General features: G+C 44.3%; 1 protein-coding gene across 9 annotated transcripts in view; it reads left to right on the top strand.

Moving 5' to 3' along the window:
- Nucleotides 1-24,991, top strand: part of LOC137525097 (histamine N-methyltransferase A-like) — a 345,938-nt gene that overhangs the window by 146,795 nt on the left and 174,152 nt on the right. The window contains exon 1 of one of the 9 annotated variants that reach the window (XM_068245913.1): nt 15,513-15,594. The exons of 7 other annotated variants lie outside the window; for them this stretch is intronic. The gene's annotated coding sequence lies outside the window, so the exon portion shown is untranslated. Of the gene's footprint in view, nt 1-15,512; nt 15,595-16,470; nt 16,556-24,991 lie in introns of those variants that run through there. One more of the 9 variants, XM_068245914.1, reaches the window with a different exon arrangement.

Raw genomic sequence — 24,991 nt, 5'->3', positions numbered from 1 at the left:
AGACAGTAGAATTCATGGTTCCATCTATCACAGCAAGCCTTCCAGGTCCTGAAGCAGCAAAACAACCCCAGACCATCACACTACCACCACCATATTTTACAGTTGGTATGATGTTCTTTTGCTGAAATGCTGTGTTACTTCTACGACAGATTTAACAGGACACGCACCTTCCAAAAAGTTCAACTTTTGTCTCGGCGGTCCACAAGGTATTTTCCCACAAGTCTTGTCAATCATTGAGATTTTTTTTAGCAAAATTGAGACGAGCCTTTATGTTCTTTTTGCTTAAAAGTGGTTTGCGCCTTGGATATCTGCCATGCAGACCGTTTTTGCCCAGTCTCTTTCTTATGGCGGAGTCATGAACAATGACCTTAATTGAGTCAAGTGAGGCCTTCAGTTCTTTAGATGTTGTCCTGGGGTCTTTTGTGGTCTCTCGGATGAGTTTTCTCTGCGCTCTTGGGGTAATTTTGGTCGGCCAGCCACTCCTGGGAAGGTTCATCACTGTTCCATGTTTTTGCCATTTGTGGATAATGACTCTCACTGTGGTTCGCTGGAGTCCCAAAGCTTTAGAAATGGCTTTATAACCTTTACCAGACTGATAGATCTCAATTACAGTACTTTTGTTCTCATTTGTTCCTGAATTTCTTTGGATCTTGGCATGATGTCTAGCTTTGGAGGTGCTTTTGGTCTACTTCTCTGTGTCAGATAGCTCCTATTTAAGTGATTTCTTGATTGAAACAGGTGTGGCAGTAATCAGGCCTGGGAGTGACTACAGAAATTGAACTCAGGTGTGATAAACCACAGTTAAGTTATTTTTTAACAAGGGGGGCAATCACTTTTTCACACAGGGCCATGTAGGTTTTGAGTTTTCCTCACTAAATATTAAAAACCATTATTTAAAACTGCATTTTGTATTCAATTATGTTATCTTTGACTAATAGTTAACGGTGTTTGATGAGCAGAAACATTTAAGTGTGACAAACATGCAAAAGAATAAGAAATCAGGAAGGGGGCACATAGTTTTTCACACCACTGTATGTATTGTGAATTACAGGGTCGGATTTACCATAAGGCACTGTAGGCGCGTGCCTACAGGCGTCTTCTGATGGAAAAGCGGCTGACTCCCTGAGTGCCTCTCTCCCTCCTACCTTATAATGACAGTGTAAATGTGAGGTTACTCGTACTGCTCTCTGCATTTTACTAACAAGATCTCCCTTCAGTTAGGGGAATCTCTAGCTACTTAATACTAAGGGTACCTCTAGCTTGGGGGCACCTCTAGCTACTTTACTGGGGGTACTTCTTGTTACCTATTACTAAGGGACACCTGTAGCTATGACAGGCAGGGGAAGTAAGGGAGAAGTGACAGTCAGCACACTTGCGGTGGTTTGTAGGTTCAGCAGGTGTCCTGGGTTTCGGCATGATATCGTAGTGGCTGGATAGTGTAATGGTTAAGGGCTCTGCCTCTGACATGGGAGACCAGGGTTTGAATCTCGGCTCTGCCTGTTCAGTAAGCCAGTACCTATTCAGCAGGAGACCTTAGGCAAGTCTCCCTAACACTGCCACTGCCTATAGTGCGTGTCCTAGTGGCTTCAGCTCTGGCGCTTTGAGTCCGCCAGGAGAAAATCGCTATATAAGTGTTGTTTTTTTTTGGTTTTTTTTTTCTGTTTGTAGGTCCATGGAGGGAAAAGTGTAGGGTGCCAGGACATCTGTGCCTATAGGCACCTGTGAAGGAAATCCAGGCCTGGTGAATTATAACAAAAAAAATGAAGCAAATAGAAAGTAGTAATTTTTTAGTCTTTATAGCAGTTATGGATTTTTTAAGGGGGGGGGGTCATTTGGAGCCCTGAGATGATTGTTTACATTTTTCATAAAAATAGGTGTGTTCTGCAAAAGTAAAGTTAAATGTTAAATTAGAGAGGAATCGCATCGGATTAGTATTTTAATTGATGAAGATATAGTGATAGTGGAGGAAAGTGAGTACATGTGTATTGTCAGTGAGGTTGCACATGTACATATATTATATATATTACATATATTATAATACAACATTTTCATCATATTTCTTTTTTTGTTTTGTTACTTTAGATCATGTTTGCCAACCAATTTTTTTTGATTGTTTTTCTCAGATTTTCGGAAAAATCGAACGTTCCTGTATGGTACCTTAAAAAGAATTATAAAAAACTATTCGACTAAAAGGAATAATCCGTTGAATTTCTCTGATAAAAGAAAGTAAAACATTGCACCTGAAATACAGAACATAACAAAACACTGAGGAAATGTGCTGCACTATAGCGGGCTACATGGCAGCCTCTTCATGTATAATTCATGAACTCTAATGAGGCGCAGTTATACATGAGCTGAAACCTGCGTCTCATTCCTTTCAGAGGCATCCCTGTGTAGCATGTAATAGCTCATTCATCTCATTACACACGGTGCCTTACTCTGCCGCCATCTAAGGTGTGGGGGGATGGTGAGAACGCGGGTTATCTCACAGCACGACTACAGTCATTCCAATCCTGTATACCTGAGGCAGAGTGCACACAGAACATAACGTGAAATGCTGCATTTTATATCATAACATAAGTTTTATGTTAACATTGTTTGCATTTTTACTGCGGTTTTGGTGCGATTGTGTTGTTTTTTCTCCCGCAGATGCATTTTTCAAGCGTTTTTACGTGCGTTTTAATGCGTTTGCGGTATGTATATACAAAACGCATATGCGTTTTTATATTTGCATTTATGCAAATCACTAGGAAAACAATAGGAAGCGGAAATACATCAGAAATCTTTATTTACAAAAAAACCACATAAAAAACGCATACAAAACGCAGTACATTGCGTCTCCATTGACTTTCATTATGTGCGTTTTTGATGCGTTCATGCCTAATATGCAATAAAACTAGCGATTTTAAAAACGCCAGAGTACAAACGCATACCCATGGGGTTTTTTCTGTGTTCCGTAGACTAACATTGCTGCATAAAACGTAGTGTTTCACGCAAAGCTGGCGTTTGTGCTATGTGTGCACCCCGGCCTGATACAGATAAACTCGACAGGTTTAATATAACTCATGTGTATTGTAGGACCTGTGGTATGTGTACTGTGGGGGATAAGTATGATGGGCTCAGCGGGGTACTTGTACTTGAATGGTACATTGAATTCATAATAACATGAGTTAAAATTAGAATTACTATTATGATTTATATGAAGCCATCATCTTCTGTGGTACTCTGTTAATGGATCGGTTTTTAGGGGCCAATGTCTCAGTTTTTAGGGGCCATTCACACTTGCCAGTATTTTTTTTTGTATTTCTCTTTTTTTATGTGCAGATTTTGTTTGCACCTGAGATCGATACAGGCAGTGCGGCAGCCTAATTTCACGGCTACTGACCTCAGGAAAATGCTCATAGCAGTGTAACGCAATGTCTGGTGCTGAAATAAAGTTTCCTTTTTTGAATCATGAAGTGAGTCCTTCTTGAAGGTAGGACCAAGTTATACTTCCTTGTACCTGCTTATGTACCAATGGGTGCCTCCTATCCACTGTTTCCCATGATCCCTTTGCCAAGGGACACCTGCTGTTGGATCTCTCCTTTTAGGGCGCGTTTCCACTTGAGCGGAAACCTCCGCGATTCCGCAGAGTTTCCCCGCAGGCGAATAGTGCGGGGAAACTCTGCCATAGGGTGCAATGGTAACGCCGGCCGAATCGCTGCCGCTAGCGATTCGGCCGGCTTTTCCATCCGAATCGGCGCGGGAGGCTGCGGATCCCATAGCCGTGCATGGCACGGCTGATGGGATTCGTGCGCTTTCCCCGCAGACCCGGAAGAGCCGGCTCGCGTCTCGCAGACGCGCGCCGCTCTAGTGGAATCGTGCCCTTAGCTTTTATTTTTCCTGGAGTAGCAACTGACCACAAAGGCCGAGAGGAGGGCGGTACTTCCTCTCATGCTCACTGAGTGGTTGCTTCCTTAAAGCAGGAGGATTAGCCATACTATCCCAGGGAAAAAAACACATATATAAGTAGATAAATACTTGATCTACTTACATAACACGTATTGTACTGTCCATGTTTTGATTTCAGTAAATGTTATATAGTAAATGAAGAGAATTCTGTTTCTGGTGGGAACCATGTCTTTTGCCCACAGTTTAGGCTAAATACTGATGTCATCTGTGCCGGTTTTTTTCCTTTCTCCTCCAATCGCTGAGTCACCTCAGCCTTGCTTGTAAACACAAGTAAGCAGGGGATCAGGTTTCAGCTAGGCAGCTAGGCAGGTAAATAAAGGGAAAAGGAGGAATATATTATAGATAAAAAGAACCCCCAGCATGCATCTGTCTGGCACTGACAATTAAAGGGCCAGTGCTCCTAAAATATGTGATTACTCCAAACCATAACAGCATAAAAAGTTTTTAATGCAGGATTAGTATCTTTATCACTTCATACACTCCAGTTGCTGTTGAAATTTGATTTTTATGGTGACAATCCCGCTTTAACAACCCTGCCTTGAGAGTATAACGTCTCTACAACCTATTGCCACCCACTGTCATTGACATATTACACCATATTAGGCTCTATTTGTGTTCTTTCTCTTTCTTATAAAGTATTTGTTTGCATCTGCATACACATTTTTCTGTAATTATAAATAAGGTTAATATACATCTAAATTGGGCACACTTTTTTGTGAAAGACGCAATTTTTCTGCCTTCTCGTTGACTTGCATTGAAACACGAATTGCTCATCGCGCACACACACAAAAAAAGCAGCCTTGCTGTCCATATTTTAACTGCAGGAAAATCACAAACCACAAATGGCATGCGAAGGCACAAAAATTGCAATGCAATTAAAATTATTATTATTTATATAGCGCCCACATTTTCCGCAGCGCTGTACAGAGTATATATTGTCTTGTCACTTAAAGTGGATCCGAGATGAAAAACTAACTATAACAAGTAACTTGTCTATATATCTTATCTAAAGTTTAGATAGTTTACACAGCAAATCTAGCTGCAAACAGCTTCAACAGTATATGATGATTTATTCCTGTGATACAATGAGGGCAGCCATGTTCTGTTTGTCACATTGTCACAGGCTGAGGGCTTGCCTGTGTGTAAATTCACTCCCCTCTCCTCCTCCCCTCTGCCTCTGAAATCAATGGCTAGTAACCTCCTCCTCCCCAGACTGAACTCCCATAAGCCCTTGCTACACTGTCAAAAATAAACACAATCCTCTCTGTAGCATTGTATATTCCTCCATGACCTTTACAGAATGGATTTTCGGAGGCAGGAGGGAGCAGTTTTCCAGAACAAAGGTCATAGAGAGCAAGGCATTAATATGGAATACGCAACCTTTAAATATCTTTCCATTAAGGGAGCAGAGAGAGGTGAAGAACAATCATTTATGATTATCTCTGGAACAGGGGTTGGGGAAGGGGGGGTGTGGGGAATAAAAAAGAACCACACTAATAAAAGTTGTTTTAGAACCCCAAAAATAGCAAAATGCAGAATTGCGAAAACTAAAAAACGTAGCCAGCAATAACAGGTGTGGAAGCTGCCTAAATGGTGTTTTTCACCAGGAAAAGCGATTGTGCTTTTATGCAATCACATTTCTTTTTCACTATGGTGATTCCACCGTGATCCGTCAGGTGTACGGTGCCATTGCGATGCATTTGCGATTTCTGGCAAGACAAAAAAGGGCTGTAAAAATATTTGTAGTCATGGAAAAATAGCATAGACGCGCAATTAGTATACGATTTTCCTGTGCGCCTGCACTTTGTACAGGTGGCCAATCATGCGGAAAATGCAGCAGGCATGATGAGTGCGATCGGGGGGGGGGGGGGGGGTTATGAGAAGGGGATGAGTGTGCATTAACAGCACCATCCTTGCATGGTTTCCACCGATTTGGAGTGTACTAACATTTTGTGATCCTATTGTAATCAGAATCGGATGGCACTCGGATTGCAAAACGCACTTAGGGGAAATGAACTCTTAGGGTGGCCATACCTCTTTCAACTTGGTGGTCAATTGACAATCTGATTTGATAACTAGTATCGAATCAGCTGAAAATTGTTGCTGCCAAGAGCATGTCCGATCGACAATGCAACCAATTTCAGGACGAAATTGGTCGCATGTATCGATTGGACATGCTGCAAGATGTCAGGCTGTCATGGTCGATCGGATGCACGGCAGTAATGGCAAGCTATATCGGGATGAGCGACTAACGTAATGAAACCCCCGGCGCTGTTCCCCCTAGTGTATAAGTGTGCCCCCAGTGTTTGCATTTATACATTACCTGTCCTGTGTCACCCGCCAAGTGGTGCCCATCTGTCTTCAGAATCCCGCTGCTCGCTCTCAAACAAATATTATATAGGGGGACTACTGCACCTTACCCATTAAAGGGACACTTAAGTCAAACAAAAAAAAAAATGAGTTTTACTCACCTAGGGCTTCCAATAGCCCCCTGCAGCTGTCTGGTACCCTCGCCGTCTCCCTCCGATCCTCCTGGCCCCGCCGGCAGCCACTTCCTGTTTCGGTGACAGGAGCTGACAGGCTGGGGACGCGAGTGATTCTTCGCGTTCCCAGACACATTAGCACCCTCTATGCTGCTATATGGTATATGATATATGCTATAGGAGCATAGATGACGCTATTGTGGCCAGGAACGCGAAGAATCACTCCCCAGCCTGTCAGCTCCTGTCACCGAAACAGGAAGTGGCTGCCGGCGGGGCCAGGAGGATCGGAGGGAGACGGCGAGGGCAGCGGACAGCTGCAGGGGGCTTTTGGAAGCCCCAGGCCCCAGGTGAGTAAAACTCTTTTTTTTTGTTTGACTTAAGTGTCCCTTTAACTAACAACATGAGATTAATTATAAAATCCTGGGATCTAGTACACAAATGGAGTTGCCCCCCAGACAATAAATTCTCTCCTCATACCCCCATCTGGAATAATCCAAATTTATCACATTTGTATATGATTCCAGACCCTATAATATGGATATCTAAGGGAGTATCACACTTGCAGCATATTGTATAGTCTGGGAATTGAATACAGTTTGACTCTTTGAAAGAAACCCTTTTTGCTACCAAACACCCATTTTTTTCCGCTTCCTGCAATTACGACACGCTTTTGGGGCACAATTTACGGGTACTCCCGTCAGTCTCAATACATATGGGATTGAAGACATTTTATTAAACGATAACGTTACTAAAGGCCCTTTTACACTTAATCAGTTGCTCTCAGTTAAAACGGAAAGAAAACTGATTTTCAAAGTAATGCCCATGATTTCCTATGGCACCTTTCACACTTAATGCATTTTAACTGAAATCTTCTTCCCAATGCACTGCTATGGAAAAAATGCGTACTAACGCATACTAACGCACACTAATGCATACCAACTGATTAAGTGTAAAAGGGGCCTAAGGCTAGGTCAGCAGTATATCAGCATATTATTCTTATAACTGAACTTCATGTTACTATATACAAAAACCCATGGCTAAATATTATACCAGGTCTGGATGATGAGGAGTGGAGAGATGTGTGGATAAAACCCTTTAATTACCTAATAGCTACTAGAGATAGACTGATTCAGTTTAAAACCCTACATAGAGCATACCTCACCCCCTCTAAATTGTCCAGATTTGATAGATCAAACCCGGTACAACAGTGCAGTTTCTAGGCTAAAATGCACCCAGGGCGAGGGTGTAAAAATTGCGCGCCCCCCCCCCGAGCAAGGTATGGGTGCCCGCAGTATAGGTTAGCCAGGTCTAGTTGCACTTAGTATAGGTCCCCCCAGTATAGGTAGCCAAGAATAGGTACCCCAGTATAGGTAGCCAGGCATAGGTGAGCCAGTATAGTTGCCCCCGCTATAGGTTAGCCAGGTAGGTGCCTCCAGTATAGGTAGCCAGTATAGTTGCCCCCAGTATAGGTTAGATAGGCAGGCGCCCCTGGTATAAGTTAGATAGGTAGGTGCCCCAGTACAGGTTAGCTAGGTGGGTGCTTCTAATATAGGTAGCCAGAATAGTTGCCCCCAGTATAGGTTATTTAGGTAGGTGCCTGCAATATAGGTAGCCAGTATAGTTGCCACCTGTATAGGCTAGCTAGGTAGGTGCCCCAAATACAGGTTAGATAAGTGCCCCCAGTATAGGTTAGATAGGTAGCTGCCCCCCAGTATAGGTTAGATAGGTAGCTGCCCCCCCAGTGTAGGTTAGATAGGTAGCTGCCCCCCCCCCCAGTGTAGGTTAGATAGGTAGCTGCCCCCCAGTGTAGGTTAGATAGGTAGCTGCCCCCCAGTATAGGTTAGATAGGTAGCTGCCCCCCCAGTGTAGGTTAGATAGGTAGCTGCCCCCCAGTGTAGGTTAGATTAGGTAGCTGCCCCCCAGTGTAGGTTAGATAGGTAGCTGCCCCCCAGTGTAGGTTAGATAGGTAGCTGCCCCCCAGTGTAGGTTAGATTAGGTAGCTGCCCCCCAGTGTAGGTTAGATAGGTAGCTGCCCCCCAGTGTAGGTTAGATCGGTAGCTGCCCCTCAGTGTAGGTTAGATTAGGTAGCTGCCCCCCAGTGTAGGTTAGATTAGGTGGCTGCCCCCCAGTGTAGGTTAGATAGGTAGCAGCCCCCCAGTGTAGGTTAGATTAGGTAGGTGCCCCCCAGTACAGGTTAGATAGGTAGCTGCCCCCCAGCGTAGGTTGGATTAGGTAGCTGCCCCCCAGCGTAGGTTGGATTAGGTAGCTGCCCCCCAGTATAGGTTAGATAGGTAGCTGCCCCCCAGTATAGGTTAGATAGGTAGCTGCCCCCCAGTGTAGGTTAGATAGGTAGGTGCCCCCCAGCGTAGGTTAGATAGGTAGGTGCCCCCCAGCGTAGGTTAGACTAGGTAGGTGCCCCCCCAGCGTAGGTTAGATAGGTAGGTGCCCCCCAGCGTAGGTTAGATTAGGTAGGTGCCCCCCAGTGTAGGTTAGATTAGGTAGGTGCCCCCCAGGGTAGGTTAGATAGGTAGCTGTCCCCCTCCCCCCTCCCTAGGCTCCCAGAGTCCCAGGCATAGGGAAAGTCAGGTGGGTGACAGCGCAGCGCAGCAGGTCACTTACTGTCTCTCTGACTGTGACCACCTGCTGAAGAGGCGCTCGCTGATCCAGGGCCAGGGGGAAAAGCACGCATCGCCGCCCGTGAAGACAGCCTCCTCCCTCCATTGGTGCTTTGCCTGCAGCCTGGCCTTCAATAACGGGCAGCGCTAGACGTCAAGTGTCACCACGCACGGCGCCAGCGGTGACGTCAGAGCAGAAGAAGACTGCCACAGGACACCCAGGAGGAGTGTGGGTAGGATGGTGATGATCGCGCAGGCGTACTTTCGTTCGCCTGTACCGCGCATCACCTGTCCTGCTCACTCCCCGTCTCCTGCATACGCACAGTCAGTGTCTTCTTGCCGGCGCCCCCCTTCCTGACCTGTCACTCTGCGCTCCGTGCGGTCGCCCGGCCCGCACGGTGCAAGAAACGGCCCTGCGGTACAATGTTGGAGATGTACAGCTATTGACGCAGACCTACATCACATGTTATGGCAGTGTCCCAATATCTCCTCCAAGTGGAAAGACATCTGTGAGTATATCACAAAGATCACCAAAAGTCATACACCAACAGATCCATTATATTGTATTTTGGGGGATACCACTAGATTGGCTCTTACCCGTGCCCAAAGGTCATTGGTCGGTCTCTTGTTATACTATTATCGCAAAGCAATAGTACTTAACTGGAAGAAAGAGGAAGCGCCTTCTCTCCAATTTTGGAAGAAACTAATCAATGATTCTTTACATCTATATAAAGCTGCATATATGGTTAGGGGGTGCCCACAAAAATTTGATAAGATATCGAAACCCTGGACTAGTAACAAGGATACGTCTTAATGGAGTAAGGAGAAAGAGATATTGTCAAATAAAATGTATTGAAATACAATGCGATTAGACAATATGTAAACTAAATGTATTTGATGTAATCAGAGACGGGACAAGGTCCTCCAGCACCCAAGGCAGAGACAGCAAAGTGCGCCCCTCCATCCCTCCCACCCCAGCCGTCACACACTGATTGCTATTAGACTAAGAGGCGCCACAGGGCCCACAACCTCCCCAACACCTTAATATCTAGTTATATGGCTTGCAGTCACTGCTATGTATCCCCTTTTCTTATTTCTTTCTGCTTCCAACACAATTAGGAATGACAGCTGAATAAATTATGCGCCCCCTCCTACACTGCGCCCTGAGGCTGGAGCCTCTCCAGCCTATGCCTCGGCCCGGCCCTGGATGTAATAATCTATCAGTATACTGTACCTAGTATATAAGCTAGATGGATGGGGGGTAGGGGGGGGGGGGTGGGTGGGTCCTGTTCGAGATGTAATGTGTAGATGTTTGCCATGGATGTAAATTTTCTTCTTCTTGTATATGTAAGCTCACCTGCGTGTGAGAAATGTTGGTTAAGTTGGTTCTTGTTCTTTAAAATCCAATAAAAAGATTTAAAAAAAAAAAAAAAAAGAATCCCGCTGCTCCATTAACTCTATACATGCCGCCGGCGTGCCATGTGCTGTATCCCACCGGCGTGTATAACGCTAATGCAGCAGTGGAATTCTAAAAATGGATGGGCAACGCGGAGTGGGTGACACAGGACAGGTAATATGTAAATGTACAAATGTACATGGGGGCACATTTATACACGGGGGGCGGCGGGCTAGGCCGATTCCCGGGAATTGGCCTGTGGTGTATGAGCAGCTAACAGATCTCTCTCTAATCAGATTTCATCAGAGAGAGATTTGTCTCTTGCTCGAATCTGCCCATCATTGCCTGATGTATGGCTACCTAAGGCCTCTTTTCCACGAACTGTTGAGCTGTGTGCTCAGCAAGCAGTTGCCAGGCAGCAGTGAGCAGTTACCAGGCAGCGACAAGCAGTTACCAGGCAGCAGTGAGCAGTTACCAGGCAGCAATGAGCAGTTACCAGGCAGCAGTGAGCAGTTGTGAGAGTTTGAGAGGCATTTCACTGCCTAGAAACAGTTCGTGGAAAAGAGGCCTTAGGGGCCAAAATAGGAAATAAATACAATTGACAATAAATTGGAAACCAGGAAGTACATTTAAATAAAATCAGAAGAACTAGAATTTCATTGAAGAGCTTGTTAATTAGACAGTAAATTCCCATGAATGTACTTCCCCTTATGCACATTCTACATCAGTGAAATTCTATTATCTCCTGTGGGAGGTCTGATAGATTAGCATATAGATAATATTCGTAGAAAGTGCCACAACCTGCTTGGCTTCAGCCCCCTAAGAACCAGCTGGACAAGTCTGGACCTGCATGTCTCAAGTCACAAAGTTATCAAATGAGATCAGCTTCCCATCATGATGGCCAAAATGTACAATTCCTGATCCTGGGGGTCATTCTGCACCGACAGCAGATAATGGAGGGCGAGCAGGTTGGCCCGCATACGACTGCATGAAACTCGTTATACAGACTAAATAATGGCAGGAGAGCCAGATGCTAATGCAGATCATTGTCTGTGTGGTCAACTGAAACTGGACAGGTGTTAAAAGCCACACAGGTGATGATGGTAAAACAAGAGAACCTGTTCTGTCATATAAAGCAGCCATTTGCATCAGTAAGCCTTGTGCCTCTAAAGGTGGCATATGTCTCAACTTGCCATGAGCATGCCAAGACTTGCTGTTTAGCCACCTTGACATAGACATGACTGTCCACACTGCGGTACAGTGAGTATGGCACTAGTAGCAGGAAATTTGGGTGCCTGCGGCTAATGGACGATTTGGGCGCCCCATAAGAGCTAATGCAAATATCGTTAATGCGGCATCCAAAGCAGAAATTTGGGCACCCGATAAATTTAGTTTTAAACATAAGAACATTAAAAAGTGTGTGAAATGTGTTATCGTTTGGAACCTTGCAAAGTTATAGTTTTTGTAATATTTAGTTTGCATGTACAAATTTTACGTTATCAAACATTTTCTCATTGTATGTTCGAATTTAACGTTTGTAAGGGTGTTTGTGCAGGGGGGACGGTTAGGGTTATGCGTCAAGAAGGGTGTTTGTTCAGGCGGTTAGGGTTAGGCACCACCAAGGATATCTTAGGGTTAGGCACCATGGAGGGGTATTAGGGTTAGGCACCACCAGGGGGGTCTTAGGCACCACTGGGGATATCTTAGGGTTAGGCACCACTGGGAGGGTCTTAGGGTTAGGCACCACCAGAGTGGTCTTAGGGTTAGGCACCACCAGGGGGAGTTTTAGGTTTAGGCACCACTGGGGGGTAAGGGTTAGGCACCACCAGGGGAGGTTTTAGGATTAGGCACCACCCGGGGGTGGGGTGGTTAGGGTTAGGCATCGGTAGTGGAGGGTTCTGTGTTAGAGTAGGGTTAGGTAAGGTTAAGCTGTAGTCAAATATTGGTAAGATTTTCGACTGTTTTATTATCGTTATTAATAATTTTAATTCCGCAATATTATTACGATAATACAACAACAACTAAACATTTGTAAACTAAACTTTAAAAATGAAGAACATCAGTATTAGTAACAATATTTTTGATAATGAAATGGATATTAACGATATTTCTTATTAGTGAAACCCTGCACCCTTTTTTCCTCGTTCCCCATTTTCATGCACTCCATAAAACTTCATTTCAAACACTTTTTTGTTCCGCTCATTGATTTCTGTTTATTAATTAACATAAGCAAATAAACCAAGTACAATACAGCTACGTTTTACTGTAATTCTACCACAGGCCTGTTTTCCACTTCAAAAACGCAAAGCGAAGCGATTTTACAATGCAATTTTGGTGCGATTTTCACTAGACGCTAGGAACGCAAGAAGAAAATGCAGCAGGCAGAACTTGTGAGATCAGTCAAAATTACATCAAAATCGTATTGAAACCGTATCGAAATCAAATGACAGGAAAATCGCACGTAGTGTGAAAGAGCCATTAGAATCACTTTTTCATATATATTATTTTCACATTATTTATCATACACTTTCCATCTTTACTTTTATACACATATAAACACTCTGGGCCGTATGCAATTCACTTTTTCACCTGCGTTTTCTCCTAGGAGAAACATTTTCCTCTTTGATTTAAAATAACCTTTTAGCACTTTGCAATGGAAAAACGTATCAAGAAGTCGGTAAAAAAGTACTATCAAAATTATTATTTTTTTCTTGCTGGTGGTTTTAAAGGGATTTTATCCTTTTTGCTGTATGCAAACAATAAATAAAGTTTGTACTGAATATTTACATATATTTATTCTGGTTGAATATAATTGAACAATCTATCACACGCCATAAAATTCTTGGTAAAGTTGGTCTGAATTTTCCAACTTGTCCAACCTCAAAAAAAAAAAATTAGATCAGATTTCTCAGTCAAATAAAGAAAAAAAACTTTTGATTTTCTGTAGAACCTGTATTCATCTGATTGCGGTAAGATGGAACAGAAGAATTGTAACGTGTGGCCGCCTATAGACTCTCCTGCAGCTGCATGGGCTGGAGCTCAGTAGTAATGTACACAACTTCACCTACCCTTGGAATTGTATTGGAGGAACCAGGGGTGTAACAATGAAGCATGGAGCCCACCAGTAAGGCCCGGTTCACATTAGCGTTCGCTATCCGGATTTTCTGGATCTGATCCGGACCGCATACTGTACAAACGGAACGTACGCTCCGCATAGCAATGTAAAGTCTATGCGGACGTTCACACGCATCCGTTCCGTACGTATCGGAGCCGGATTGGATCCGGACTCTTTTCCAACATGCGCTATTTTTTGGGTCCGGATCTCTGGCCCACGCACCCGGACCGGAGCCGGATCTGAGCCTGACAGCACCATCCGGAACACAGAAACCAATGGGAAACGGAAGGCACAGAACACACTGCCTACAAAAACCTGACGTTCTAACCCACTTCCTATGCGTATCCAAGCGGCCATTTCGGATGGGGACACATGGGCCAAGCATGTCTGGAGTGGAGCAGCAGTGACAGACGTGCTGGAGCTGCTTGGCAGAATGTCGGAGGTGGAGGTGAGGCCTACAGCGGAGGAACCTGATTGTACAGGTGCACCTTCTGCTGACCCCAACATTTTTTTATTTTTATTTAACTATTTTTTGCCCACGGATCCGGATGGCAGCCTGATGCATGCCTGATACAAACGGACCGGATCCGGATCGGAACCGTACGGTTCTGATCAGGATCCGATCAGGATCCGGTCCGTTTACTTGCCAAAACGCAAGTGTGAACGGGGCCTAAGACTTTGATAGGGCCCCCCTAATGTTTACACCCTTTCCCTTGCCTACCCTGGTGACCCTCACAGCCTGGAGGCCCATCTCGCAAGGGTCACAAAATAAGTGTGGGCATCCTAAACTTAATATGAGTAAAACAGAACTAATAATTTTTCCACCGTCTCTGGCCACCTCTCTGCCTGAAGTAACTGTAAATGTTAATAACACTCCCATAACTTTAGTTCCCAAAGCACGGTGCTTGGGGGTAATATTCGACTCTTCTCTCTCTTTTATTCCTCATCTTAACTCCATAACCAGCTCCTGCCATCTCCAACTCAAAAATATATCTCGCATCCGTCCCTTTCTCACTCAAGACACAACCAAAATGTTAATACATGCTCTTATAATTTCTCGTCTGGACTACTGCAACATACTACTTTGTGGACTACCTTCTAGCAGACTGGCCCCGCTCCAGTCGGTACTGAACTCAGCTGCTCGTCTCATTCATCTTTCTTCTCGATCTTCCTCTGCTGACCCTCTCTGTCAAGCTCTTCACTGGCTGCAAATTAACCAGAGGATTCAGTTCAATCTCCTAACCCTAATCTACAAAGCTCTCCACAATCTCTCTCCCCGGTACATATCCTCACTAATTTCCAGATACAAACCCAATCGCAATCTCAGATCTGCACACGATCTTCTGTTGTCCTCCTCTAGAATCACCTCCTCACATTCACGTTTACAAGAATTCGCACGCGCTTCAACCCTTCTCTGAAATGCTCTCCCACAACACATCCGTCACTTGCCAACCTTTGTTACCTTTAAACGCTCTCTAAAAACTAATTTGTTCCGACAAGCATATGGGCTACCTTAGGCCACTTCCCTTTGTCCTAAGACCAAATTGCACTAATTATGTATCTTGTATATTAGTGTACACCATTGTCTGTATTATTATGTACCCAGTGTTCGTTTCTTACTTTGTACAGCGCCACGGAATATGTTGGCGCTTTATAAATCAATAATAATATAATAATCCTAATCTACACATCTATAATAAGTGTAGCCACAAAAAACACCCGATCTGATGAAGGACCCCTTTACAGTGGGGAGAGAAGTAGTGGTTGGGGCCCCCACAGCTCTGGGCCCCCTGCAGTCACTGGGTCTTTCCCCCTCTAGTTACACCTCTGGGAGGAACCCTGTAACTATTAATCTGCCATCAGGTAAGAGTGTCATAGTGGTGAAGGCATGTATGCAATGGGTATTCAATTGTGTTGACTGGAGCGGCTCTGGCATTGACGTTACCAGGCACTGGGATTCTCGCAGCAAGAGTCGCCACTTCAGGATATGTGACAGCAAACTGTATTTACAAGATGTATCAGCTGGACAACTCAGTAAGTTGCAATTTGCCTCGTTTGGGTTTTTACTGGATTGTACTGCTGTCTGTGTCCCCAGGTACAGAACTCCCTTCTCTTCCTGTCCTGACAGGAAATGTACACACAGGTCTCCTGGCTATACAGGACATTTGTCTTTGATGTGCTCACATTAGAGGATAAGATTGGCAAACAAACAAAGCAGGGATGTTATCTGGTGACTGTTTTGACAGCCGCACTGATCCTGAGCAGCAGACAGTCTCTTTTCACTTTCACCTCTCTATAATGAGCAGGAGATGAGGTCATCAATATAGCAGAAATTGTGATTACTACACAGGTGAAATTACTACAGAACAAAAGCAGACAAGTAAACTATATGGGGAATAAAGAACAGGGAGACAGGTTTTTATGGTTTGTTGTCTGTACCAGACTGTAATTCTGCTAAAAAAAAACTATCCACAGCCAAATAATCTCCTGAAAGCCTTGTAAATGCATATGAGGCATGGGATTGCCTAGTTGAGGTGACCCACAGGGCAATTTGGTAGCAACCAGTAATTTGTATACCAGGACCTTCACCCACAGTCTTCGGGCAACAACTTTACTAAACCTCAGGGGCGGCGCCAGGGGGGTGCAAGGGGGTGCTCGAGCACCCCTAGAATTGTCCAAGCACCCCCAAAGCACCCCCTGGAGTGAACTGACTTCAGGCGTCTAAAAGACGCCAAGTCAGTTCACACAGCGGCAGCACGGAGCAGCAGGCAGGGCTACGGTAAGATGGCCGCCCGGAGCCCTGTTCTGCAGACTTCGAGTCTGCAGTGCATGGCTTCGGGCGGCCATTTTCCCGTAGCCCTGCTCTCTGCATGCAGGCAGGAAGTCTCGTCGTGACGTCGGGAAGGAAGAGGATCGTGGGCGCGCGGGCGCTGCGCGCCACAATGAGGTCGGGACTCGGGACAGGAGGTCGGGAAAGAAGGTCTTCTGGCTGTAGGTGAGTAAATGGGTTTTTCTTTTCTTTTTCAGGTGATGCTGATTGTGCATATTGGGGTCATATCTGCTACGGATTGTGCATATTGGGGTCATATCTGCTACGGATTGTGCATATTGGGGTCATATCTGCTACGGATTGTGCATATTGGGGTCATATCTGCTACGGATTGTGCATATTGGGGTCATATCTGCTACGGATTGTGCATATTGGGGTCATATCTGCTACCGATTGTGCATATTGGGGTCATTTCTGCTACCGATTGTGCATATTGGGGTCATTTCTGCTACCGATTGTGCATATTGGGGTCATTTCTGCTACCGATTGTGCATATTGGGGTCATTTCTGCTACCGATTGTGCATATTGGGGTCATTTCTGCTACCGATTGTGCATATTGGGGTCATTTCTGCTACCGATTGTGCATATTGGGGTCATTTCTGCTACCGATTGTGCATATTGGGGTCATATCTGCTACCGATTGTGCATATTGGGGTCATTTCTGCTACCGATTGTGCATATTGGGGTCATATCTGCTACCGATTGTGCATATTGGGGTCATATCTGCTACCGATTGTGCATATTGGGGTCATTTCTGCTACCGATTGTGCATATTGGGGTCATTTCTGCTACCGATTGTGCATATTGGGGTCATTTCTGCTACCGATTGTGCATATTGGGGTCATATCTGCTACGGATTGTGCATATTGGGGTCATATCTGCTACGGATTGTGCATATTGGGGTCATATCTGCTACCGATTGTGAATATTGGGGTCATATCTGCTACGGATTGTGCATATTGGGGTCATATCTGCTACCGATTGTGCATATTGGGGTCATATCTGCTACCGATTGTGCATATTGGGGTCATATCTGCTACCGATTGTGCATATTGGGGCCATATCTGCTACCGATTGTGCATATTGGGACCATATCTGCCACCGATTGTGCATATTGGGACCATATCTGCCACCGATTGTGCATATTGGGACCATATCTGCCACCGATTGTGCATATTGGGACCATATCTGCCACCGATTGTGCATATTGGGACCATATCTGCCACCGATTGTGCATATTGGGACCATATCTGCCACCGATTGTGCATATTGGGACCATATCTGCCACCGATTGTGCATATTGGGACCATATCTGCCACCGATTGTGCATATTGGGACCATATCTGCCACCGATTGTGCATATTGGGACCATATCTGCCACCGATTGTGCATATTGGGACCATATCTGCCACCGATTGTGCATATTGGGACCATATCTGCCACCGATTGTGCATATTGGGACCATATCTGCCACCGATTGTGCATATTGGGACCATATCTGCCACCGATTGTGCATATTGGGACCATATCTGCCACCGATTGTGCATATTGGGACCATATCTGCCACCGATTGTGCATATTGGGACCATATCTGCCACCGATTGTGCATATTGGGACCATATCTGCCACCGATTGTGCATATTGGGACCATATCTGCCACCGATTGTGCATATTGGGACCATATCTGCCACCGATTGTGCATATTGGGACCATATCTGCCACCAATTGTGCATATTGGGACCATATCTGCTACCGATTGTGCATATTGGGACCATATCTGCCACCGATTGTGCATATTGGGACCATATCTGCCACCGATTGTGCATATTGGGGTCATATCTGCTACCGATTGTGCATATTGGGGTCATATCTGCTACCGATTGTGCATATTGGGGCCATATCTGATAACGATTGTGCATATTGGGGTCATTGGACGTGTTTTTTGTTAAAATCTGCTCACATTACGTGTATTTTCTTGAGAAAACCTGCACAATTATGTGAATTTTTTGGGAAAAGGGTCACCAAAACTTGGGCCCTCTGTCTTTGCGTTGCACTTTTAAAGGGAACCCGAGGTGAGAATAATATTGAGGCTGCCATATTTATCTCCCTTTAAGCAATACCAGTTGCCTGGCTGCCGTGCTGGTCCTCTGCCTCTTATTCTTTCAACCATAGACCCTGAACAAGCATGCAGCAGGTCAGGGGTTTCTGACAATATTGTCAGAACTGACAAGATTAGCTGCATGGCTTGTTTCTGGTGTAATTCAGTTCACTACTACAGCCAAATAGATCAGCAGGGCTGCCAGGCAACTAGTATTGTTTAAAAGGAAATAAATATGGCAGCCACCATATCACTCTCACCCTGGGTTCACTTTAAATTACAGTTAGCCCCGCCCTCATCCGGTCATGACCACGCCCATTTTTTTTCGCAGGTTGTAGCCACACCCATTTTTTGCCGCGGCGCGCTTCGCGCGCCGCAGGTCGTCAGCTCCCCCGGAAATTGGTCCAGCACCTGCATAGCACCCCCTAAAAAAATTTCCTGGAGCCGCCACTGCTAAACCTATTTAGTAAAGTTGTTGTAAAGTTGTAATAAAGTAAAGAAAATGGCCGACGATGCTGCCTTTTATAAAGGGGGGGCGGCTCCAGGAGGGAGTGCAGCCTGATTGGCTGCCATGTGTCTGCTGACTGTGATGTAGAGGGTCAAAGTTTAGCCCAATGATGTAGTAAAGGGGGCGGGTCGAACTCGCATAAAGTTTTCGGTTCGCTGCGAGCGCAAACCACCGTTGTTCGTGCAAACAAGTTCCGTTCGGGCCATCTCTATCTGTCACCACACTCGAGTTTCATCCAGCATGTGTACGTGGCCTCAACTGCTAACAGAGTTGGCTTAGCTCTTTTCACACTGCCAGTAAAAACTTATCGGAACTTAGCAGAAAGGATCCCATGCAAAGCAATATGATCGATTCACATCAGTCCCTCCAGAACAATTCACAGGACGCAAGTAGCCTGTGTAGCCACCAAAACACCTGATCTGAAGGGTGGACCTCTTTATCAGAGAGAAGTGAAGTAGTAGTTAGGGCCCCCTTACAGCTCTGGGCCCCCTGCAGTCACAGGGACTGCTCCCTCTAGTTAAAGGATACCCGAAGTGACATGTGACATGATGAGATAGACATGTGTATGTACAGTGCCTAGCACTGAAATAACTAGGCTGTGTTCCTTTTTTTTCTTTCTCTGCCTGAAAGATAAATATAAGTGGCTGACTCAGTCCTGACTCAGACAGGAAGTGACTACAGTGTGACCCTCACTGATAAGAAATTCCCTTTTTATCTCTTTCTTGCTCTCAGTAGCCATTTTTTTGCTAGGAAAGCGTTTTATAGTTGGAATTTCTTATCAGTGAGGGTCACACTGTAGTCACTTCCTGTCTGAGTCAGGACTGAGTCAGCCACTTACATACCTTATATTAACTCTTTCAGGCAGAGAAAGCAAAAAAGGAACAGAGCATAGTTATTTGTGTGCTAGGCACTGTACATATCCATGTCTATCTCATCATGTCACATGCCACTTCAGGCATCCTTTAAGCCCCTTCATCTAAGTTTTACTGGAGGGCCCCATAATTTGTAGTTCCGCCCCTGGTTTCTAGCGTGCAGGGACCCGAGTGGACGGAGGAACGCAGCGACAGGTACCGAGCAGGTGGCATTGCAAAAATGGAATGAACAACTGATGCCCAATGTAACAAACTGATCAGTTTTAAAAATGGATCAGTTTTTACAGGATCAGTTTTTTCTCCGCTGCAGTGTGACTCCAGCAAATGAGGGTATAATTATCCTCAAAATGTACCTTTTCCTGTTGGTTATAAGGGTAATATTCTGTCTCTGTCTTCCCTTAATGGGGGATATTTAGTTAACAATAGGCAGTGGGGGGCTCCTCATCCCCTTTCAGAGGAATGACATTAGTAATGAATCATAATTACATTGTTGGTCAGGCAGCAATTAGTGGTTGGTTTGATATATTTACAGTATAAAAACGCTATAACCAGCAGAAGCCCCCCCTCCATGGCAGAGATACTCCTTGAGGGGCACATTCCGCTGCTGGAGGCTCTATCATCTGGAAGAGAAGGAACTGTGATTAATGGTTGGTTTAGATCAGAGGCAGCCATTGTTTCCCCGCCTATGATAAATTATATATATCCTGCGAGATGGCAGAGATTCCCCCATTACAGCCTCCCTGCTGCTTATCAGCGCAGAGTGATTTACAAGGAAACTTTAATAATACAGGGGAATAAATCAGGCAATTTCAAGAGCTCTTGTTAGAAGGAGCGGTTGTTGAATCTCATTGAAGTGGATGGGGGAGGCCTCATGCTGAGCTTACGCTTTATAAACGGCTCTGCAAAACGACGCACATTCCTGCATCAAATCTTTTACTTGTGAGATAGGATCAGACTAAAGGCCTGTACCCACTACGCGATTTTCACTGCTGTTTTTCTTTGCGATAAATGATCGTCTCCACGATTTCGCAACGTGAGTACAAGCGTGCGACTTAGCCGAACGACGCTTTGTGAAGTGCGGTGATAACGACCGTCGTGGAGGATCTTTGAGTTCCCCTACGACTCCGTGCTAAGTACCGCGATCGTTTGTACTCTCGTTCACGCCCATCGTGTGTCCCCCACGACTTATTGACTTACGATTTGAAGAATAAATTACTTCTAAATCTACAGTTGGTGTGATAACCGACTTTGGACTTTGCTACCGGGCAGAAAGATGGATCGGGGAACCTTGTTTGCTTATCAATTTTTAGCAGTGCTATTTCCGTCGCTTTTTAATCAGTCTTGGGTTAAAGTGCCTCTTTAACGCTAACGATTGTACAGCGATGGTGAGTTGTGTTTTTAAAAAAATTTGGTTCTGGCTGGGTAGTAAAATCACTGCAAAATTGCTTTGTATGGCCCAGTGCACACCAAAAACCTCTAGCAGATCTGCAAAACGCTAGAGGTTTTTGAAGCAGATTTCAGGGCGATTGCTAGGCATGTATAGAGAGGTTTTCTAAACATGCCTAGCATTTTTGGAGCGTTTTTGTGTAGCAGATTTCATATATTGTTACAGTACAGCTGCTACTGAACAGCTTCTGTAACACAAACGCCTGGAAAACCGCTCTGATCTAGCGTTTTTCAGAGCAGTTTTCCACTTTCCTATACTTCAACATTGAGGCAGAAACGCCTCAGAAATCTAAAAAATGCTGCAGCCCCTGAGTCTGCGTTTGTGGAAAAAACGAACCGCTCTGGTGTGCACCAGCCCACTGAAATACATTACCCAAGCTGTTTTCAAACAGCTAGCGTTTTTAAAAACGCTCCAGAAACGCTCTGGTGTGCACCAGCCCTACAAGTAATTGAAAAGGAAATTTGAACATTCCCATTCTTTGTATCAGAGCGCAATTGCTCAAAAATACTGCAGGACCCGCAATTGTGATTTAGGGAAATCATCAATCGCTCCTGTGGGTTCACCTTCATTGACTTTCATTGGTCTAGCGCTTTTGGAATTGCTGGCAATTCCAAAGTGCTGCTGAAACTATCCCTGTATGCTCCAGGCCTAATATAGCCTAGAAACTGCTTTTAGGGCTTAAGGGCTCTTTCACACTACAGGCAGCGGTGAAAGGCTAAAACGCTGCGTTTTGGCTGCAGGCGTTTTCAAGGCGTTTTAACGCCTATACATTACAATCAATTGTAATGAGAAACGCCGCGGTAGGCCCAGAAAAAGCGCCTGGGAGCGTTGAAACGCAACGCTCCAAAACGCGGCGTTTAGTGTAAATGGTAAAATGAAAGTCTATGGACTTTCTTTTACCTAGGAAAACGCCAACTTCGGCCGTGGCGTTAAAACGCCGAAAAAGCCCTCTGGTGTGAAAGGGCCCTTACACACCACAGACCGTTTTGCAGGTCGTGTTTTTTTTATTTTAAATGCTTCCATTGACTTACATTCAAATGGGAGAAGAATTCTGCAAAAGCCTAGGCTAAACATCACTGGGAGGGTGTAGTTAGCAATATATAGAAATACGAAGTGTCTCTGATGTGAAAACCAGGAAAATTACCATAGGAGTGGGTATCCTGAACAATTTACCGCATTCTACTTTATGTCACTATAGTGCCTCTTTAATCACTTATCGTTTTTTAGTGTTTTTAGGCAGTACCATATATCTACGCCCCTTGAGACTTCATCTTAGCCTCAGGGGCAAAGATATACGTATCTTGCCACGATCGCCCCTGTGCATGCTCCCGCACACTTTTTATTATCGCTGCCAGTTAGTACACAGATCAGTGAATGGGAACACAGTTCTAAGTGCCTGTGATCATTGACAAAAGTTAAAGTAAAGCACACACATTACTTGTTCTGTGTACTGTTCAGTACACAGGAAGAATAAAAGTGTAAGTGTGTGTGTTTGTGGGGGGGGGGGGGGTATTGGAGAGGGCTGGAGTGGGGGGTGAAGGGGCAACGACATCTAGTGGTCAAATAGTAAAATTACATACACACGTTACAATAAAAAATACATAAAATACCACATATTCACAAAATAATTGAAAAAAATTAAAAGAGTGACATTAAAAAAAAAAAAAAAAAAAAAACATAAATAATTAACTTAGGGACTCCCCTTTTTAAATATGTGCGTCATGAGGGTAGATTACTGATATTTTTGCAAATATGGGCTTGTAATTAGTGACCGATGCAAAAAGAAATAAAAAAAAATACACCTATATTTCTAAATAAAATATTGTCGCCATGCATTGTACTAGGGACATATTTTAAATGTTTTTATAACTGGGACAAATATGCAAATAAAATATGTGGGCTTTATCCACAGTAGCAAGTTTTATTTTAAAACTATAATGGCCGAGAAATAATATTTTTTTTTCCCGTTTTATCTTATTATTCCCATAAAAATGCATTTAGAGTAGAATAATTCCTAGCATGTACCACCCAAACAATTCTTAAATGTACCACCCAAACAAAGCCTAATTGATGCAGAGAAAACAAGATACTGTATAGATCATTTAGTTGTGATAAGTAGTGATACAGTTATTGGAAAATAAATGGAAGGAGCACTGAAATGTGAAAATTGATCTGGTCCATAATGGAAAAAACCTTCAGTGGGGAAGTGGTTAGCTTTTTTTATTTAACCTGAAACCAGTAAGGCCTTTTCCACATTGCGTTCCCATTGCGTTAGCGTTCGCATTGGGCGCTTTTTGAGGCAAATTTTTTTTTGCGATTCCCGGCGCTTCGTGGGTGGTGCGTTTTTGTTAAAAGCGCTTTTCTAAGTGCTTTTCCAGAGCGTTTTTTTTTTCATTCACTCCCTGAAGCAAATCAGGAAGTGAACTCTTTGACCCTGGAAAGAATAAATGCAATGTATTTATTCTTAAAAACGCGAACTCAATCGCTGCACAAAGATTTTTTGAGCGTTTTGCGTTTTTCCTATACCTTCCATTGAGGTGGAATCGCCTCAAAAAGTGTACAGGCACCGCTTATCTGAGCGGATCGGAAATGAACCGCTCAGATGTGAACTCTCTCATAAGGAATCATTGCACAAGCGTTTTTATCGCCTGTGCTTGAAAATAGGGCAAAAACGCCCTTAGTGTGAATGAGCCCTGACACCTAAAAGGTCCTGGTGCTTCTGGATAACCTTTATATAAATACATTGATAATAATGCATGATACACAGACAGGCGCACACAAGGTAGGGGTGGGGAGGCTGTTAGAACAGAAGTGTTAAACAGGATTTGCGCTCTGATTATGGCAGACAGAAGCCAGGCAGCGAGCCAGTCTCGTGTGCCGGCCCAACCCCCCTCCGGTAATTATGCCACTGCTTTCAGTCATTACCTAATAACCACAGTGCTATAAACCGCTCACAGCAATAATAAGAAGAGCCAGTAAGATCAAGCAAACGGCAAGCTCATATAGTACATCAGTTTCTTTTTTACCTTGTACATTTTTCTTTTAAAGAGGACCTTTAGCAAAAATGAAAAAAAAAATAAATCAATCAATACATTGCAATTTGCAAAGTGAGAAGTTAAAAAATAGTAGAGAGATAAAGAAATGATTGATATTAGCCATGTAATTTGTTCATGTTATTTGCTCCATGATGAGCCTGCACGTCATCATCTTTACTGCTGGTAGACATGAAAAAAAAACTAGACAGCACCAACTGCCATTATCTATAACCACACCCCCTAACAATGCGTTAGGCTGAAAGGTTGTTTTTTGCACAGAGGGAGATACTGGTTGCTTGGCAGTTGGAAACAGACGTTATTTCCCACAATTCCACGCTGTTCACAGATAGGGAACTGTCAGGACCATGGTCCTGACATCACACTGTGGGAGGGGTTTTAACACAATATCAGCCATACAGACCCCCTCCTGATGATCTATACAAGAAAAGGTAAATATTTCTCATGGGAAAGGGGGCATCAGCTTCTGATTGGGATGAAGATCATTCCTTGGTTAAAGTTCCTCTTTAATGGGCGCCTATGGGGCGTCCAAATCTCCACCGATAAGCGGCGCCCACATTTCCCGCTTCCCCAGAGACTTAGGGAAGTATCTCATTTTTTGTATTCATACTTCTCAGGTTCT

This window comes from Hyperolius riggenbachi, chromosome 7 (assembly GCF_040937935.1).
Source record: "Hyperolius riggenbachi isolate aHypRig1 chromosome 7, aHypRig1.pri, whole genome shotgun sequence".
NCBI classification, from domain to species: domain Eukaryota; kingdom Metazoa; phylum Chordata; class Amphibia; order Anura; family Hyperoliidae; genus Hyperolius; species Hyperolius riggenbachi.
The sequence above is the reverse complement of the archived record's forward strand: the minus strand, read 5'-3'. Positions and strand labels throughout refer to the sequence as shown.